A 19001-nucleotide genomic window follows, 5' to 3' on the forward strand; every position below is an offset into this window, starting at 1 on the left:
CCTGCTCCCCGTGGGGTCCCTCCCACGGGATGCCGTCCTTCCCGAACTGAGCCTGGGGGGCTGCCCACAGGCCGCAGCTCTTCCAGAACTGCTCCCACACGGCTCCGTACCACGGGGTCCATCCCCCAGGAGCAAACTGCTCCAGCACGGGTCCCCCACGGGCGGCAGCTCCCCCCAGACCCCCTGCTCCTGCGTGGGCTCCTCTCCACGGGCTGCAGCTCCGGCCCGGGGCCTGCTCCTGCGGGGGCTCTCCATGGGCCGCAGCCTCCTCCAGGCCACATCCACCTGCTCCACAGGGGGCTCCTCCACGGGCTGCAGCGTGGAGATCTGCTCCGTGTGGGACCCGTGGGCTGCAGGGGGACAGCCTGCTCCACCAGGGGCCTCTCCACGGGCCGCAGGGGAACTTGTGCTGCGTGCCTGGAGCACCTCCTGCCCTCCTGCTGCACTCACCTTGGGGGCTGCAGGGCTGCTTCTCTCTCAGCTCTCACCCCTCTCTCCCAGCTGCTGTAGCACAGCAGATTTTCCCTTCCTTCAATCTGATCTCTCAGAGGTGCAAACAACATCGCTTATTGCCTCAGCTCTGGCCAGCAGCAGGTCCCTTTGGAGCCAGCTGAAACTGGCCCTTATCTAACACAGGGCAGCTTCTGGACTCTGCTCACAGAGGCCACCCCTGCAGTCCCCATGCTACCAAAACCTTGTCACATAAACCCAATACAATGTTCAGTCCAAGGGTTATGAATGCAAACCCTCTATCCTCAGCAGCACCACCAGCACTGACAGGTGAAATAAGAAAGGACTGAGTTTGTACACTCACTTATCTAGTAGCCCCTTGCTGCAGCTAAGAGATCAGAAGAAAGAGGAGAAAGAGGAGAGACCAGATATCCTTTTACTATGAAAGGAAATAAAGGTTATAGATGGAGATTAACATGTAAACTAGACTTTGCAAAGTGACAACAAACTTAAGTCGTCAGTCGCTGGTAAGTAAAAAGACTGAGGTGTCAAAACTGTGGGCTGGGATATTTCTTCTTATTTAGGCTCACAGTCCATCATTTCCAGAAAGTGAAACCAGGCCCTGGCAGGTGTCTCACTCACAACAGTTTTGGCTTATATAATTAAGCCAACACAACCAGGAGCCAGATGTTATAACCACAGAAGATAGCAATTTTCTGAACAAGTATGTTCCATGTCACAGAGTTTCAAGTGGTAGAGCAGAGAAAGCCGTCAAAGACAGTAAAATGCTCACAAGTGTGTTTATGGGAGTTTGGGAACAAAACTGCCTCATTTGCTTCAAACTAAAACTGGCATAATCCTACTGGTGGGAGGGAAGATGAGAGCTCATCTGGACTTCTTCCATTCTAAAATAGAACGGGAAATCTCTCAGAAGCAAACCTGTGCACTGAGCCACGTGGGGAGCTGAGCCTCAGGAGTCTCCTGGGGTTTTCCAGACCAGGGCAAGCACAGCTTCACAGGAGGTACCACTACCTGCAGGGATGCCCAGCGGATGAAGCTGGGGAGTGGTGGCCACGTGGAGGAGCGATGATCAGTGCAGGACATCGGTTTGCAACCAGTTGAGTCAGGGACATCCACAGAGCTGCTGAACCAGTAGATGGGCACAAACGGGAGGTTTTGATTAGCTAGAGGAATACTTCTGCACCAAAATACTAAATAGGGAAGAATGGTGTATCATCTTCAGAACTCTTTGGTACCATGCTTAGTCACTTCCTCACTGCTCCTTCCCTGGTCATGGCACTGCTTGGTGAAGGAGCATGTTCCCAATCCTCAGTAGGGTTAAAGAGAGTTTCTTCTGAACTGAGCCACGCACATAATCCTCTTCAAATTATTTTGGTGGCAGCAAGTATGGAGTAGAGTACAGCGCTAATCAACACAAACAAGGCTGTCAAAATAAGAGAAGAATGATAGATTGAATTCTCCATTTGTGTTTTTTTTTCAAAAGATCATGAAATTGCTTCTCTTTAAGTGTAAACACTTCAGTTGTTTGGTGCATTGTAAAATTGTCCTTATAATGAGAAATGTTTATTTTTAAAAAAATCAGCCAAAGATGTTATTGAAGGAATTAAAAAGACATTTTGTTATTTTCTCAGGGTAATTAAGCAAAAAAAAAAAATGGTATAACTGTTATACCCAAAACTAGGCAGAAGGAATTCAGCTATTTATGTGGGTTGTTATAAAACAAAACGTTAGAAAAAAAATGAATCAGAATTGTCCCTTCTGTTAACAAGAACACAGAAGGGGGTGAATCTATCTATATTAGAAATGTAATGAAGAAATGTGTTACACCTGAAAAATAAATGATAAAAATCCCTTCCAGCTGCACATTCTCCTGCTGCTATAGCACTGACCTACACCACTGTGTAGTCTCCCAAATGTTTCCCCAAATGCAGCCCTAGCAACCCTGTGTGAATGCACGTGCTTTAATGCAATGCTAGGTAAGTGCTGTAATACAGAAATATGAAACTTTGCTCATAATTTTTAATTGCATAAGGATTTTTTTAAATACAAAAATCACTTCGTTTTTCAATCTGTAAAACGATTGCAAACAAGGGAAAGTAAAATTTAATTAAAACTAATTCAAATCTAGTTCCTATCTCCCTGTGGAAAAGCCTTATCTACAAAGCCCCAGCTGCCAAGCATGCTGAGAGGGGCATATTCACGGTGGTTGACGTGAAGCAGTCACTGGATTAAGTGTATAAACTGTTCATGTAGCAGAGGCTGGGACCCAAATCTTTCAAGTGAGAACACGAGAGCTGCATGCGCTCAGTTGCTTGCTCTCTAATTCCATGACTTTTCTCATGCACAGGGCAAAAATCCCTTATTCGATGATAAAGAGAAGTGGGCTGAACTTCGTCAGGCGTTTGGCCTGGGTCTTCTGCATGTCAGAGAGCATCTCTGTCATTCTAGTATGGGACTGTAAAACAAAGGCCTGATCTCTGCTCCTTCTTTTTGGTTGTACTAATCCTCATGAAAAGATTCCAGGTGTTAATCCAGCCTGCTGAAGGTGCCCCCCTTAGTTCTGAGAAAGATCTAAGTTCTGGAGAAGGAAATTATTTAAACCGCATGCTCATCTTAAGTGACCTTTATTAGCTGGCATAGCTATAGCCTGTTCAGTGTGCTGCCTCCTGCTACTGCTATCCTTAGGTAGTTAAACCTTCCTATACACCTATATATCTTGCAGAGAGCCAGGTCTCTTACCTGAGGCTCTGGAGTCCACTGCCAAGTTATAGTGACTAAAAGTCAACCATAAAACACTCCACATCATGGTGCACAAGACCTTTTCTGCCTCCAAACCAGCATCCTTTTGGCCTATAAACCTACTGACCTCAGGTAATCAGCTTGTGCTCTTGTCACAGGCAGATCTGATGAGGTGGTCACAGGCACCAAACCACACCACTCAGTGACATATAATTTAAAATGTATTTATTTGCCAGGGCAGGTATAGCAGGTAGACAGCCATTCCTGTTTACACACCACAGATCAGAGCACCATCCCCGCAAGCCTTGTGTGGACCATTGCAGCACCAGGGAGCTGGGGTGCAGGACATCTCTCTGACCTGTCAACGTGCAGGTCTGTGGCTGGCAGCTCAGCTCCTATGTGTTGTGGTTCCTCCCCTCAGGCTTCAGCCTCTCCATGGTGCAGGGTGTAGTGTATGCTGCTCCCTTCCTGCCCAATTGTCTTAATTATTTTTTCCATGTTAATCAGCCTAACTGCCAGTGGCTTTGCTAGACATACAGCCCAAGGCCAGTTAACACTTGCCACCACAGGTTTCATCAGCTTCTGTCTCCCACCAAAATGCTGGAAAAATGAAATGTTACTTTCATTACCCAGCTCACACAGGATTAATTGGGTCCATGCTGGCCAGTCAGATGCAGACAGGCCTCACCAGCCTAGAAGGTGCCCCGAGGCTGGATGTAGCTTGTGACAGATCTACCACCTTGATACCTGGGGACCGAAAGACCCATCAGACAAACAAAAAATGTACAATATGGAACTTTCTGGCTAACACTGAAAATCGTAAGGCTGATTCTTCAGCCAGAGTATCTGTTACAAACAGGTCAGTATACCCATCATGATGCCAAGAAGTGACATTACAAGAATCAAAAGAAGGAAAAATCTTAATTCTCTCTCCTCAGATGCCTTCTCAAAAGCCACTGGCTTCTGCATCACCCCAAGAATGGAAGCCCATATAAATTCATATAAGTAGCAGAACTACAGAGTCATACATCCTTCTCATTGCAAAACTTGCATTTGTTTGTCTTCTCTCCATGGTGTGTACTGCTTTCACCTCCCCTTCACATGTTGTAGTGGGTGTACATAGCAAGGTTTTGGTAGCATGGGGACTGCAGGGGTGGCCTCTGTGAGCAGAGTCCAGAAGCTGCCCTGTGTTAGATAAGGGCCAGTTTCAGCCAGCTCCAAAGGGACCTGCTGTTGGCCAGAGCTGAGGCAATAAGCGATGTTGTTTGCACCTCTGAGAGATCAGATTGAAGGAAGGGGAAATCTGCTGTGCTACAGCAGCTGGGAGAGAGGGGTGAGAGCTGAGAGAGAAGCAGCCCTGCAGCCCCCAAGGTGAGTGCAGCAGGAGGGCAGGAGGTGCTCCAGGCACGCAGCACAAGTTCCCCTGCAGCCCCTGGAGAGGCCCCTGGTGGAGCAGGCTGTCCCCCTGCAGCCCACGGGTCCCACACGGAGCAGATCTCCACGCTGCAGCCCGTGGAGGAGCCCCCGGTGGAGCAGGTGGATGTGGCCTGGAGGAGGCTGCGGCCCATGGAGAGCCCCCGCAGGAGCAGGCCCCGGGCCGGAGCTGCAGCCCGTGGAGAGGAGCCCACGCAGGAGCAGGGGGTCTGGGGGGAGCTGCCGCCCGTGGGGGACCCGTGCTGGAGCAGTTTGCTCCTGGGGGATGGACCCCGTGGTACGGAGCCGTGTGGGAGCAGTTCTGGAAGAGCTGCGGCCTGTGGGCAGCCCCCCAGGCTCAGTTCGGGAAGGACGGCATCCCGTGGGAGGGACCCCACGGGGAGCAGGGGCAGGGAGGGACCGTGAGGGAGTGGCAGAGACGAAGCGTCAGGGACTGACCGCAGCCCCCATTGCCCTGTTCCCCTGGGGTGCTTGGGGGGAGGAGGTGGAAGAGGGTGGGGGGAAGGTGGTTTTAGTTTAGTTTTCTTTGTTTCTCACTTCTCTAGCTTGTTAGTAATAGGTAATAAATTTTATTACTCTCCCTATGCTGAGTCTGTTTTGCTCGTCACAATAATTGGTGAGCGATCTCCCTGTCCTTATCTCAACCCTTGAGCCCTTTTCATCGTATTTTCTCCCCCTTCCCCTTGGAGGAGGGGGAATGAGAAAGTGGTTGTGGTGGAGCTTGCCCACCCACCGGAGTAAAACCACCACAGATGTCCAGATCAGAGTCTATGCTTTCTAGGACAGGGAATATGTCAGTAGTATTTATTTATTTATTTATTGGCTTGTGCTCCGACCAGACCAGCACATTTTTGTTTCTTTATAAATAAATAATAGACAATGAACTTGATCTTGCATATCCTAACTTTAATAAAATTCCAAGTAACTTTATAAAGACACTCTGCTGAGTAAGCATTACATCTGGATCAAAATACATAGTGAAATACTGATACGACTAATGGTCACACACAAAGATGTAACTTAAAGCTGGGTTTATGGAGGCCTTCATTAAATTTATTTCATGAAACCCAGTAAATAACTGGTGAGAAATCCTTAATTACTTATTTCTGTAGATTACTTTTGGACCTTCTTCCCTCCTACTTCTGGACACTGCAATAATTATACACTCTTTCATTAAAAACATGCCAACTGATTATTTCTAACCAGAAGTCTTCTTTGTGAAAAGCCAGGATGGTTGCTAAAACATGTACTGAAACCATAGATGTGTGCACTTAAAGAAACGAAGCAATGATCAATATTCAATATGAAACTGTGAATGTATTTCTGTACCGCATGGCTATTCCTGAAGATGTAAAGGCAAAACTCCAGATCAGTAGCCAACCACCACAGGAGCCTTGTGGTTTAAAGAGAGGTCTTCTCTGCAAACTATACTCATTAGATGAATCTTAAGTCTGAAATCACTCTCTGAGTGATTGCAGACTGATCATTTGCTGCACTTCGAATTGATTTCTGGTGTCTCCTCACCCCACCTGATCTGGTCTGTTCAATGCAGCTGCAGTCAAGTGTCTACAGCTGAGTCTACTGCAGGCCTCGCCTGAGAGCTGCAGATGTTCTCTAGATTGCCCTGGAATATGCTGTCGGCCATGCCAAAAAATCAAGTAGAGCAGAGCTCCTGCTGAACAAAAGCACTGACTGTGCCCAGGCACGTGGGCCTCCACTGATCCTGTGCAAAGCTGTGCTGTGAAGCAGCACTGCTCAGCCCTGTGCAGGAGCGTGATATTCTCTCACAATAACATATCCCAGCCGAGCACAAAAGACATAATGGAGCTGGTTGAAAAATCTGTTTGGGATTTTATGGTGTGTTTTTTCCCACTTTATTTGTTCAGCCTGTCAGAAACTGCCCAGAGCAGTTAGAACAAGATGTTCAGGATGCAGTGTAAGGCAGGAGAGCAAGAGCAATTTATTCCATATTCAAAACAGGGCAAATAACTCAGTGTAACAAAGAGGAATGGAGAGAGAGACAAGCAAGCCGAAGATCTCCTTTGCAAACACTTTCTGCATTTATTTTTCTCACTGCCAGCATGCCACCCTTCCTGAGGGGACAGACTGGTTTTATTGACAGACTGAGCAGCATCGTGTTCAGCTTGGTGTGTTCGGCACAGGCACCAGCACAGAGAGCTGGGCATTATTTCCCTTTGTGTATGCATTTGATGAACCAGGCAGCTTCCCCACAGCACCAGAGGCGAGGAGGACCTCCAGGCTGGCCGCACCAAGCTAGGAGCTGAGACCACAGCCTGCAGGAAGGCACAGGAATGCTCGCTTGTATCTCCCTCTCCTCTGTCACCTAAAGACTCACAATGAAAGAAGAAGTCACAGCAGCGCATTTGGTGTCACTACAAGGGTGTATGTAGTAGGAGAAGCCGGCGGTGAGTTTGTCTTGCACCCCCTGCCCCGGTACTGCTGGATAAGTCACTGTGCAGCACCTCAGGCTGAGCATCACCTCTGACTTACTCTAAAGATCCACCAACCCACAAAGCACATTGCACCAGGCAGGAGAAACCCAGTGGGACTTGGAAGGCAGAAAGAAGGGGTATAAAAACCAATTGCTCAGGGGACTGGTCTGTCTCTCCTAATCCGTCAATGTTTTGGAGCCTTGGTGTGACACACGCCCAAGACTCCTCGGGTTACATCCTCCTTCATCCTCTTTAACAGCGTCTCAATGAAATGGAGGTGTATTAAAGCAAAAGGGGGGTTGATACAGTCTTCAAAGGACCCCTAAATTCACAGGAGTTGCTGAAATGGAAAGGCTATTCTGAGGCATCTCCCCTTGTTTAACTACCTAATCAGACTGATTCTTTCTTTGTCTGATTTGTGCCAATGTTGAGATTGAACTCGAGATTCACATCACATAGCTCCTAATTCCATCACATTAGTGCTCAAATGAGATACTGCAGCACACGCTCTTTCCAAATGGTAGCCTGCAGGACTCCTTTATGAAGTGGGTTAAAAAAGACCTTTGGTACTTTTCTAATAGATAACCTTCATTATTTACAGGCCCTAGAATGACAAAAAAGATTCACTGCAGAGCTAAAGCAAGCTGACAAGCTATATTCGAGTCACATCTAATAGATAAAGAGGCATTGCAGTAAAATAGACTTAAAATATTTCTGCAGCTCTGTTTTTCAGCCTGTTTTTAATAAGTGGAGAATTTGCCACCCTGTTCTGCTGGACTTTTTGAACATAAGAAGGGTATATTTTGAGACAGTTCCTTTCCTGGAGCCCACGTGCTGCTCATTTAAACTACGGGAGATGTGATTTACCTTCCTAGTGTCAAGGGGTTTTAAAATAATTTAGAAAGGGGGAGAGAGGGGGGAAAAGGCATTTTGTGAGAATTTCTCTTCTCCTGACAGCTAACAAAGCAAGAACAAAAGGGGCTTTACAGGGTTGTTTTCTACCGAAACCTAAAATACTGCATGTCCAGTCACAATCTAATGCTCTTTTGCTATGATGTAATAAGCTATCCAATGGACTAAGGGCAAATATTGGACCACGGATTTGGGGACAATATTTTTTTCCAAATTTTTTCATCATGAGCAAAATAAGTGAAGAAGCTGATTCTATGCCAACATGGGTTATCAATTTCTCTAGTCATTAGTTACAATTAACTGTGTAATTATACAGTTTGCTGTTTTTTGCTTCCTGGCAGGCTAATGTTTTATCTGAAGCAGAGGGTGCAATGCGGGGGATTTAATTGCTGGGCCTTTTGTCAAGCAGCTGTCATCTCTTCCACATGCACAATCCTTGGGATGTTGTAACTCCAGAGAAATGAACACGCGACAGGTTTCCTCTCCACAAAAGACAGAGTAAGAGTAACCACTACCATTTCTTTTGGTATTTGTATAGAAAGAATAGAGTGCGTGCTGGGAACTGAAGGATGAAGAGGGATGCTTACTACTGTAGCACGTTGACAGCTCAGCGAAAGTCCATGTCCCACTGAGTGAGGTCCTGACCAAATGAAAAATAAAACCCACCCTCAGTCTTTACGTGCTCACAGCTTAGAGACAGGCCAAGCAGGGAACAGAGGGCAAACTGGGACCAGAAAGAAATGGCGTTGTCCAATGTGGTGGTGAGGTGGAAAATGATCCTTTCAGCTCTGTATTTGGGATTGTTCTCCCTTCCAAGGATACAATCAGTCCTGTTATACTGACTTGGTATTCACTAAAATGAAGGAGAGCACATTCAAACACATCCCTTTAGCTAAGGCAGTTCCGTTTACAAAGGTTTCAGGATACTTGCGGCAGACTGCTACTTGCCCCAGTCATTGGGCCATCTCAGACATTTTCACCCAGATGCTCAATTAACCCAACAAGAGGTGGAACACAGGCATTGTGATTGCAGCCTTCCCCCGTTTTTCCCTATCACGGTCCCTGCCTTGCTCAGAGAAGACAGCAGAGCAGGCTGAGGAGCCACATGGGCATTCAACATCCCTCCTGTGCCCAGGATCCAGGGAAGGCTGTCATTGAAACTCATCCAAAGCAATGAGATCATGTGGCATGAGTCCATGATATTTGTGTAGCCTCAGAATTCATCCATTGTATGTGATACGAAACACACTCATATGTATATAGAGACTTAAACAACAGACGGGACATACAGCGAAGGCCAAGTTGTGCTTATGTTATTTACAGACACACACACACACACAGCTGAGTCATGAACAATACCCAGCTTTCACATGAGGGCAGCTCTGAAAGATCCCCGTAAGCTCAGAAGTACGACTCCACAAGTTCCACCAGAGACATCCATGTTCAGATACCGGTGACCGCAGAGGAGAGCATTCAAACTCAGCCCAGAGTCACAAGAGTTGGTGGAAACCTGAGGTGTAGAGGTCTCAAGCAAACCCCAAAGCGATGCTCAGGCCACCCTGGTACTCACTGATCTTCCTTTGGCTCACTGGAGTGGGGCTTTTCCCAACACAAGGCTCCCACTACCTGGGGAGAATACTGCGCTGTCAATATTTCTTCTGCAAAAGGCTTTGACACTATTTTTCGTAAATGCCAGATTATTTCTATTCAACCAAGCCCACATTAAAGAGCTTTATCAAGTCCCAGCAGTACTCATCCCACCACCTAATGTATCTTTTAATGTGACATGCTTATGACCTTGTACCTTTCTACTCTTCCAATGCCCAAATTTGATCAGGGCAGAGCGCACACACAAAAAAGGCCCTGACGGGGCAAGCAGAAGCTGACAAAGACAACCTGAACGTCCATGGAGGTTTGTTCCCTGCACCTGTAAGAGAAACCAGCAAGTACATGCTCCCCTGTCCATCCAATTTGTGCCATTATCCAGGCAGCCAGACTCACCAGATCAGGTGAGTTTACCTTTGCATTAATTCTCTGTAAAATTGGGCATCACTGCGTCCAAAAAGCAAGGAAAGAAATCTCTTAAGTCCTTGTGCATGCAGTCAGCTGTAGGATGAACTGGCTAAGTTGACTAGAGCTGTCCCTGTTGAAGGACCATCAAGGAAAGGTGCCAGCAGGGGCATGTACACGAGTCAGCTCCATCTCACAGAAAGTTAACAGGGTGTCCTCGGTGCATAGATTTAAATTAACTAAAAATAAAACAAAGATGCGGCAGCATGAAGGTGATCCATTAAGAAGGGAGTGGAGGAGGGAGTGATGGTGGTTCTGAGCACAGAAGTAATTTGAGCACAGAAATTCGCCCTGTCTCCAATAAGCAGGGTGGGTGCCTGGTCGTGGGAGCTCTGCTCTGAAAATGCAGAGTTGTGTTCAGGTAAGGCTGCAAGTGGACACAGTGGGAACATGCTGCTGAAAGTACCTGTCACCTTCAGACCCCATTGCTCCCTACATCTCAGTCATCCTCAGAGAGCTGCCCTCCGCTGTGCTTTGCAGGAATCAAGAGAGCCATCCTGTCCCTAACCTACGTGACACAGTTCAGCTCCTGCGCGCATCACAGCGTTATCTGTCTCCTTGTGAAAGGACAGAGATAACATCCTCCTCCGGCTCATCAGCACGTGTGTCCCCAAAGTAAATTAACTACAGCAGCTGCTTTTGGTTTTCTCAAACAAATTAAGATTTTGTTCTCAAATTAGGCTCCAGAGAAAACATGTACAGCACAGGGACAAAGAGATTATGGGCTTCATTCTCAGGTTGCTTACTGTTCCGATGTCATTTCAGGGGATTTTCTCTCCGCTTCCACCAACATGATAGTGATCAGAATCTCGATGTGCCCCAGTTCTCCTCCTGGAGAAGGTCAATGAGATTCTGTCCTAGACTTTGATACATAAGAAGTAAGATGATACTTCACTCCTATGATGATAAATTGCTCCTACAGATTCATTGAGGCTTTCATCTTCAGAGTCAGGGGGTTGGCATTAATTTCAGCAGCTTCAGAGCAAGACTGTTACCCTAATTCTTGCAAATATGAGACCTCTACTTAACAAGAAACTATGAAGTGGTTAAATATTTGAAGTTCACTTCTAAATAAGATTGTCTAGAGCTTAAAAATTGCCACGCCTTCCTGTTATTTCAGCAGAATGTAGAAATGCTCCTGGATGAAGTAAAAAGGCAGAGTGTCCTGTGTGATTAGGGAGAAGATAGGCAAATTATTTTGTGTGAACATTACTCAGTAGCTGAGCTGGAGAGCTGAGACTACTGCCCACCGCACTGCCAGCCCTGTCGCATTGTTACAAGGTGTTCCCCACCTCTGAATAGGATTTTGCCTCCTCATGCCCAGAACAGGTCACCCAAAGAGGCTGAGCAATCTCCATCCGTAGGGTGGAGTTTGAAACTCAGCCAGGCTGAGCAGCCTAACCTGACTGGAACCTCTTCAAGCAGGGTGTGGACTGGTTGGCATCAAGGTGCCATCGCCAGCAAAGCAGGCAGACAGCACTGGCATGGCTGGGAGCAATGAACAAACCCACAGCACCGTCAGCCAACAGCACATAGCCCCAAAAGACCCAGCAAGAGACCCAGCAGGTGGGACAGGCACACACGCAGTGTCGCCCAGCTGCTGGACCTGCACACTTACATGGTGAAAGTGGAGCGCTACCTAGGGCTTTGCTGGTAAAAGGACAAAAGGACTGGTCCGATTCTACTTTACATTGCATTACTTTGCTTAAAAAAAAAAAAAAAAAAAAAAAAAGGAGGTAGGAGACATTTTGGTGTTCAGTGCAGAAGAGTGCTTTAACAAAAATTGCCTGCACAGCACCAGAAATGTGCGATCTGCACTTTGAATAAATATTTAACACCTAAAATGGAGACTCCAACTTTGATCAGGGACCACACTTGGGAATAAATAGTCATTGCTTTTTAAATTGCTGCAGTTAAGCTATAGCAGGTTATATACAGCAGTTACATAAAGCTATGTACAAGGAACTGTTTCCATGCCACCACGCCAGGAGCAGAGTATGAGTTATGCAATAGACTGAGACAGTCTGTCCAAGGGAATCCATATTCCTCACTCTGAGATTTCACATTGGACGTTTATAACCTGGGCAAGAAAATGGATTTTCATAGGAATACATACCTATAAATCTTATTCCAACACAGCATTAAAAATGCCCAAAGCATTTTTAAAACCAAATTAGAATTGAGTTGCCCAAAGTGTTCAACGTCAGGTCTCCTCTTCCTCTGAACAAAACTATCTGAGATATTATGGACTTAAAAACATCCTAATTAAAGCATTGCTATTCATTAAGCTGTTCGTTCATAGTGTCTGTTGTTTAAAATGAACTGATACCTGGTAATCAACACCAGCACTGTGGTGGTTGCTGACTCTGGGTCCTGCCATTGCACCAAACCACAAAGAAGTTATTTTAAAACTCTGTTACATATACATGAAAATAATCAGTGAGAGGAAGAAAACAAAGCAAAACAAACCAAAACAAATATGATAATTACAAAAATTATAGAACTGTGTAACTGTTTCCAAATACCTGACAATTCCTGCCTGGAGCACCAGTTCTCTCATCTTTTAGACACCCTCTTGCATACTTGGAAAATAAAAATGTCTTTCCCTCTCCAGAGTCGTAAGTCATCCCAAAGTGATGTAAAAGACAGACTGCAAAGAGCTGACTTGCCTGTGGCAGAAAGTATTTTTAATTTCCACTGGAGAACCAGCACAGCCAGCGGCCATGTCCCCGGGATGATGGTGAGACTCTCGGTGGTCTGGAGAGCAGAAAAAGCCACCCACTAAATCAGTGACTTAACTTTCTGCAGCCAGCAGATGTTCTCCAGGTGTCCCTGAGCCGAGCCAAGCTGTTTACAGCATCCAAGAGCTGTCCCCAGCAGCGCGGTGGCTGCGAGTGGTGATCTCCTCTCTCAGAAAAGGCAGCATGCACTGCCTCCCACCTGACTTGCAACCATCAGCACGCTTTTGGAAGGGTGGCAGCCTTGGGCAGACACCCCATCTATCACACACACGTCAGGGCTTCCTCCTCACGTCCCCTTTTCCACCTGGCAGCTTTTACCCAGATCATGGATTTCCCATGTGCCCAGCACTGCCCTGCATCACCCCCATCACTTCTCCTGCAAGGCTGCTGTTCAGAGAGGAAAGCAACGAGTGAAACAGCTTCCCTGTCTGTCCTAGCATTGGGACGGGTTGCCCAGGGTGGTGGAGGAGTCACCGTCCCTGGGGGTGTTCAAGGAAAGGTTGGACGTGGTGCTTAGGGACATGGTTTAGTGGGTGACATTGGTGGCAGGGTGATGGTTGGGCCAGATGATCTTGGAGGGCTTTTCCAACCTTAATGACTCTGCGATTCTATGATTCTAGCAGAAGACAGCTGCTGGCTCACCATGCAACTCCAAAGGATAAAAAAATAATTCAGCTCTCCACATCGCCCAGCTGCAGCCCACGTGCCACGCCATGGGAACTGCACACCGAGCCTCCAGCAGTATGCACAAAAAAGCAGCTTGTGCATTAAAGCTTTATACGTAGTTATCGTGTAATATATATTACCTGTTGCAAGGTGAATGATTTGAGTCCTTCTCTTCTTAGAGGTTTCTAACAGCCATCTCAGCTCGAGGAAGTCTCATTACCCGATGTATGAAGCCAGCCTGGAAAGCCTGGAGCTGCTCCTGGGCTGGCACCTTCTGCAGGTTTTCAGTCACACCAGGAAACCTGCAAGCACTGAAAGATTTTTTTTCAGTTTTTTTTCAGTCTATTTGTCCATAGCTTGTTCGTGGCTGTGTGCATCTGACCTATGGCCCCGCATGCAGGCTGTCCCTCTGGTGGCCCCTGGTAGCCAACACCAGCTCAAGAGCCACGGGTGCAAGAGGAGCTCCGGGTCTCAGAGGGCTTTGGATAAAGCTGCTGCGAGTCGTCCTTCCCGAGCTGAGGTGGGAAGCACAATCAGCTCGGAGGAGGAGGACAGCTTGCAGGTTACCCAGAACAAGAACAAGCCAGTGTCAGAGGTCAACTGCAACAAGACCGTGCTTGGGATGAAATGGGAAGCCTCTGGGGAAGGGAGACTAATGCCAGCTTCATGAAGATTTACCAAAAGAGAGCATTGCCAGGGAGAAAACACAAAATTAGTTTCATATAAAAACTAACAAATTCCTTGCCCAGCCTAACAGAAACAAAATCTTTTCTTGATGACTTTTCGCAGTTGGGCAGCAGCAGAAAACCTTTCTGTAAATGTTGAGGAGATGAGTCTCTCTCCTCTCGCAGCTGCCCCCAGCACCGAGGGAGATGAGATTACACGAGAGCTACAAAAGGCCAAGCATTAGCAGAGGTAAGGAGCGTTGTCCTGGGAGGACGCTGCAGCTGCCTGGGCCATAGCAGGGGATGGACTGTGGGCAGCGATGTCCCTGCAGGACAGTGCTCCTCTTTCGGACTCCTCTCTGACACGAGGTCCTGGAGGCTCAGCTGGGGGTTGACCCAATCAAGACGGCTACAGGAGAAGAAACGGCAAAATGAAGCCAGCAGGAATGTGACGGGGCTTGCAGGAGCCAGCAAGCACTTCCTCTGGTGCCTGCTCGGCTCCCTAACCCAGAGGAGTGACCTTACCAGAGCCAGCGCGACAAGCCGAAGGGCACCCTGAGGGACTGAAGCTACCTGCTGCACGTAAGGAGGCTGCAAATGAGAAACTCACCCTGTGCCAGAAACACCCACCAGCCCCTCGGGCTGCCCAAGCACAGCCCCACCGTTTGCACGCTCCGGAGGGCGAAGCAGCCGCCCTGGGGACGGCAGCTGGGCAGGGGCTGCTGCCAAGGCAGAGCTCCGGCGGCTGCAGACATTGACTGAGCTCTGCGGAGCGCGGGGCTGGTCTGAAGGCAGGAGGAGAGAAATGAGAACAGGAATCAATTACAGAAAGGCAGATAGAACTCGTACCTGCCACAAATGGAAGAAAATTGAAAAACGGTCACAGCCTTCAATAGCAATAAAAGGAGAGCGGCTCAGCCTGGGCCAGGGGCTGGGAGCAGATCCTGCAGAAGCACCCCCCGAGGAGGACAGGCTGGGTGCTGTGGTCTCCTTATCCCCCTGTACTTACCTGTGTGACCTCAGTGACCTCCTCTCCAAAGATCTTTTAGATAACGCTGCATTTTCAGATAACGCACACACCCGTCTGTGCTGGTTGGGGGGTGATTGACAGTGAATAATTAAAGTGCTATAACAATTCTCCAGATATTTCACTGACAGCGAGACAGGCAGAGATGTGTGTATATGTGGCAGAGCACAAAGTAATTACACACATCTAGGTCTTCACTTTTCCTAGTCTCAGCTGCTTGGCAGTTTCCTCAAGTTGCCTGTGCTCGTAGCCAAGTTTTAATCACTGTTAAATCACACCATATGACTTGCATTTGGGAGCACTTTGTCAACATCAAAAATAAATATTATTCCCACAAGGAATCCAGCTGGCCTCTAATTAGGTTTCAGAATATATCAATTAAGGTGTTAACGTGCTGTCCGATGATGAAAGCCGTCATCCCATCAGCTCCTAGAAGATCAATACAACTGTATGATAGGAGATATCCACCCATTTAGTTTCCTGGCAAATGAATCAATACCGCAATTTTAATGGGACCAATCATTAAATGAATATTATTCCTGAAGAAGACCCAAAACCAAACAAAACCAAGCATATACAGTCTAGCAGCATTTTTCAACAGTTGCAAACTTCTTTAGTCCTGAAACCTCCCACTGCAGGGAAATGACACTTGAATAATAGCAGCAATACCACTAATACAGCTAATCACTGTCCTGAGCTTCAAGCTATGCATTACAGGGCACTGCTGTCCTTACTTTTCTGAGGAGCCATCTCCTAGCATTACTTTGCTGTCAAGGAAATGTGCATGAGATACCAGAAAAAATAAAAACCACAACAATTTGCATTTGCTGCCATTCCATCGGCTATGTTGTATTTCTCATCTGAAAGTGGCCAATAACGTTTGCTTCTTCAGAAGTCCCAACAAACCCCATGGATTTCATGGGCACCTGAGCAGTGTCTGAAACGCCTTGAAGCCAGGTTTGCTGCATTTGTGCTTCATTTTGAGATTCACTTGGGTCTATTCCATAACCCTGAGTTTTGCTAGGTGATGCCGGGGCGGCGGTGCGAGCTCCGGCACCGAGCTCCCAGAGTGCCACTGCCCAGGACACAGGGTCAGGGATCAAAGCAGAGGCCGTTGCCGCATGAAAACATCTCATGGAGGTGTTTCTATGAACTAAAGGAAAATCCTAGAAGAAATCTCTGATCAGACCTAAAAATGGATCACGAGTCAGCTCCGCTTAGACTGACAGAGGTACAAAATGCTACAAAAGCGCCTTGGCTGTGTCAGGGGCTGTCATCGCCTGCTGCAAAGCGCTTGTCAAACCAGAAGAAAAGCTGAGACAACGGCAGGTTTCTCGTATTGCTGGTGAGAACACATTTGCATCACTGCTCGCAATAGGCAATCATTAGTGTAAAGTGTTTGACTCTACGCTGAGCAGCAGCAGCAAGCTCGCAGGCAGGGGACTCTGCAGATCACCACAACCAGGGGGATGCCAGGCATTCAAAGTGCAGCATCCACCACAGGCAGCCCTCTCTCTACCTCCCCCTGCTCCCAGGTGTTGCCTGGATGTTTTAATTTCCATCTTCTTCATCTCCTGAAGACTCCAGACCTCTGTCCATACACCATACACCGAGCAGACAAACCCACAGCTGACCCAAACTGACACAGATCCACTGGGGTGATGCTGGTGGCCACCAGCTACATTTCTGGCCGTAGAAATCTCTTGGTCCCGGCAAGCCGGGGTTGTCCCCTTGCTTTCTAAGCAGCCCCGCCTGCCAGGCTGGAAGATACTCCTCTGGGGACATGGTCACTGCTGCCACCTGCCCATCTCACATCTCTGGGTGGAGGACAGCCCCAGAAACAGCCCGTCTGGATCCACATCTTCTGTTTGCCAGAGCCTCTCTCATGGTCAGTAAATAACAATTAACATCAGTGCCAACACAGGGATTAGGGTGTGTTTTTCACATATGAGCTCAGATTTTGCAGATGCAAAATCAGTCCCTTGTCTCATTCCGAGGGTTTCTCCATCCTTTTCTTGCCAGCCACCAACTCCAATTACAAACCCATGGTTTGCTCCAGGAGAGAAAGCAAAATGAACTTGGAGTGAGCTCAGGGGCTACTTTCAATGCTAATGCATGCTGCCATTGCTGTTGCCTACAGTAGCTCCAGAGCAAGATCCTGCTTTGGATATTTTCAGACCCTGATCAGATCTGCTTCACAGATGAAGGAACTTTCTGTTTTCTCTCCTGAATACAGGCAACTCTAAGTACATTCTTGTTTTAACACTACATTGAATTATAACTCCTTCCTGACTCTGTGTAATTACTTCTGCAGTTGGATTGCATATGCATCAAGTGCAAATTCCTGAAAGAACAGCAGATACAGAAGCTGCTCCTAAACAAAAGGCACAGGCTGGTAAAATGAACCAGTCACCTTTGCAGTTGCGTTCACCACCAGGGTGAAACTGTGCCAGAAAACAGCTAAATCCTTCTCCCCCCTTTAAAAATCATTTCTCCGCCCGGTTCAGAAAGTGCCTTTGTAAGGCCACCAGACAGTGATGAGAAAGGAATCAATGGTTTCTGTGCTAATTTGCAGATTTATGTTTTGTTGGTGGCTGATTATTGCTGAATTCTTCTAAAGCTATAAGAAACGTTGAAGCACTGCAGCAAACTGCCTGACCTAAGCACACTCAGCTCCTAAAGGATTGATTTACACGGCACATGGGCTTTCTTTCTACCAGCCCTCATGCAGCCCGACACCACCTGTCTGCTGCTGCTGCTCAAACAACATACTAAACAGAGAAGTGTTACTTAAGCAGAATTTTGTTTATGAGTTAGATTATTCTTTATAAGAATAAAAAGAGAAAATTTTTCAAAAAGTGGCCTGAAGCGAACAAAAATGCTTTTTCCCGTACATCAACCGCTCCTGTGTTCTGGTAGAGCACAGGTCATCTCTTAGAAGGCTGTAAAAGGCTGCATTATGCTAAAAGGCGCCTGGAAAATCCCATCCCTACAAAGGTCTTGCTCTGTAAGAACGAAAAGACAGAGGATTTGCCATATGAGCAAATTGTCCCAAAGTGTCCCTTTTGGCCAAGTCATCATCAGCCCAGCTTTTACATTCTTTTTTGAGTATATATATCCCGCTGCTGCTGGGCCAGGGCAGGTCTCCACAACGTGGCATGGCACAGTGCAGTGCCGTGCACCTCCCAGCAGTGAGGACAGAGCAGCCTTAATGTGCCCTTTTGGACCTCCACCACCAGTTTACCACGGCTCTCCCAGCCCCTACACCAGCTCTGGGGGGGTCACTGTCAGCCCCTGTTTCTTGACTACCTTCACTTTCCTGTGTCTTTGCAAGAAACCTAAGACGACACAAAGGTGCTCCCAAATTCATTACCAACCTACTTTCCCTTTTCCCCCACGCAGGAGTTAGCTGCCAGACTTTTTAGGACCCCTACACCAACAGGTAAGGTGGCATCACTAGCTCAAATACTGTTCTCCTGTCTGTCCAGGCCTGGACACCATCGCTGGTGCAACTGAATCGCTGCCCAGAAAACTAAAGCAGTTCCCCAGAGCTGCCTGAGACAGCCTCTCTGGCTGCCGTTTCATAATGCTCTGGCTAAATATAGCTCCTTGAACACATCTCCAACTGGTAAGTGCTGTTTGGTGTGAGCACAGGTGACAGGTCACGAGCTGGGCCACCATTTCTCTGGAGCTGGGGTCAAATGTTAGGCTTTTTGTCAGAAATGCCAGCCCTGAGCCCACCCCTGCTCTTAACAAACCAGCAGGATTTTTATTGCTGACCTCGAGGTGCAGAAATTGCCCAGCATTTCAAAGAATCGACCCG

At 47.4% G+C, this 19001-nt stretch overlaps 1 long non-coding RNA gene across 1 annotated transcript; it reads right to left on the reverse strand.

Moving 5' to 3' along the window:
• Positions 1 to 12239: 12239 nt before the first annotated feature.
• Positions 12240 to 16607, reverse strand: LOC106040351 (uncharacterized). Its single transcript, XR_001209862.3, has 3 exons — positions 15161 to 16607; positions 13627 to 13797; positions 12240 to 12836 (listed from the first exon to the last, which is right to left on the reverse strand). It is a non-coding gene; the product is annotated as an uncharacterized lncRNA (long non-coding RNA).
• Positions 16608 to 19001: the final 2394 nt, after the last annotated feature.

The sequence above is a fragment of the Anser cygnoides genome, chromosome 1 (assembly GCF_040182565.1).
Source record: "Anser cygnoides isolate HZ-2024a breed goose chromosome 1, Taihu_goose_T2T_genome, whole genome shotgun sequence".
NCBI classification, from domain to species: Eukaryota; Metazoa; Chordata; class Aves; order Anseriformes; family Anatidae; genus Anser; species Anser cygnoides.